We start from the raw sequence: 1,689 nt of genomic DNA, 5'->3' as shown, positions 1-1,689 counted from the left end.
GTTGTTGTTGTTGTTGTTGTTGTTGTTGTTGTTGTTGTTGTTGTCATTATTAATGGACTTACTGAGAAGTGTCGATACATCCTTAACTCACATCCAAGCCAGCCACATCCTCTTGAAGAACGGCTACTCTTTATCGGTCTCCTACAAATCATGTCCCACCACCTCTATTGGCCTGTAGATACCTCTCTTCCTTCTCTTTTATAAATTCATCCATGTTTATAATTAAATGGGATCCATCCATGAGCTCTTTAGACACCCAAGAACCCATCCATACATTCATCCATGTTATCCATGGATGAATAACTTTACGGTGTTGTTGGAGATACCATTCCACCCACCGTATCATTCGAGTTGTAAAAAGCCAAATCACCAGGTTAATAATTAATCGATTAGTGGTTTTATGCCATCCATCTCCATCCATGAATGGAACGAATGAATCCATTCATCCATAGAGATAACATAATCCATAGTAGTAATCTAACAAAGAGTCGAAAATTTATTTAACATACTGGCGGACATTAATAAAACTTATACGTTACGTGTTTCTTTCGATTTAAGTGGATTCTAGATCCCTCCAAGTAAAGGTTTTTTGATTTTTTTTTTATGGATTAATACATGGATGACTGGATAAAAATACGCAACACTAGTTTTATGGTTCGCCCTAAACAACCTTATATGCCAGTCAATGGCAACACCGTGGATGGGACATAACGGCAAGTGGAGTCACTGGTAAGATACAACTTACTTGCAGTAGTTAAAGGGCAGACGTACCTCTAAGGCAGGTAAAACAAGGGGCGTGAACAATTTTTTAACACGCGGATACTATAGACAGTGATTGTTGTTGTTGTTGTTGTTGTTGTTTTTGTTGTTGTTCTCCTACTCCGACCTCACCTACACTCAATTCCTACATAGCTGTGAGGAGTCATTCAGGTAATTATTATTTTTATATAACTCTTCATTAAGATTGAACAATACTGTAGAACCTCGATTATTTCAACCTATCAACTCTCTATTATTTCAACTCTAAAAATCGGGGTTTGTCCCTATCTTTCAAGGAAATCCTACTTTATCAGAGGAAGAGATCATTGAAAGTGTTCAAATAATGAGAATAATGACGAAGAAAACAATATCGAAGACGTGTTTTTTGTTTGTTTTATTTAATTTCAAAATAAAAGGGTATTTTTCCCCCCCTTTTTGTTATTTTGTACCACTAAATTTGGCCCTATTTTGATTGTTTTATACGAAATTTCGATTATTTCAACTTCTATACAGAAATTCGATAGTTTCAACTACCCTCGGTCCCAATTAGTTGAAATAATCGAGGTTCTACTGTAATTACAGGTTGGGTGTTCTAGCAGGATCTAGTGTGACAGACAGCTTCCCTGTTCTCAAGAAGTTAGTGAGGAAGTACCGAAATATTGATGAGAACGTGTTTGATTTCATACGCGAGGTTCGGGGAATAATGAAGGTGAGTGAGAGGTGTGCAGTGCTTTTCTTTTTTAATATTGTCTTTTTTACTTTCCATTATTTTTTCTGGATTTTAAAGTGTTTTTTTGTCTTTAAACGAAACTATTGGGCCAGGAATTTCAGCAGAAAAAAGGTGGTCCTGAAGGAAAATTTTGGAACAAGCTCATTTCGTCAATAAAAACTTCGTACTATATTCAATAATGACTCGAAAGTTTCATTAAA

General features: G+C 35.9%; 1 long non-coding RNA gene across 1 annotated transcript in view; it reads left to right on the top strand.

Moving 5' to 3' along the window:
- Positions 1–1,415, top strand: part of LOC113473426 — a 9,997-nt gene extending 8,582 nt beyond the window's left edge. The window contains exon 2 of the long non-coding RNA XR_003395402.1: positions 1,342–1,415. This is a non-coding gene — a long non-coding RNA (uncharacterized LOC113473426). The remainder of the gene's footprint in view (positions 1–1,341) is intronic.
- The last annotated feature ends 274 nt before the right edge of the window (positions 1,416–1,689 follow it).

The sequence above is a fragment of the Diaphorina citri genome, unplaced genomic scaffold (assembly GCF_000475195.1).
Source record: "Diaphorina citri unplaced genomic scaffold, Diaci psyllid genome assembly version 1.1 scaffold30774, whole genome shotgun sequence".
Classification (NCBI taxonomy): Eukaryota; Metazoa; Arthropoda; class Insecta; order Hemiptera; family Psyllidae; genus Diaphorina; species Diaphorina citri.
Note: the sequence above shows the minus strand (reverse complement) of the source record. Positions and strands in the feature narration are given on the sequence as shown.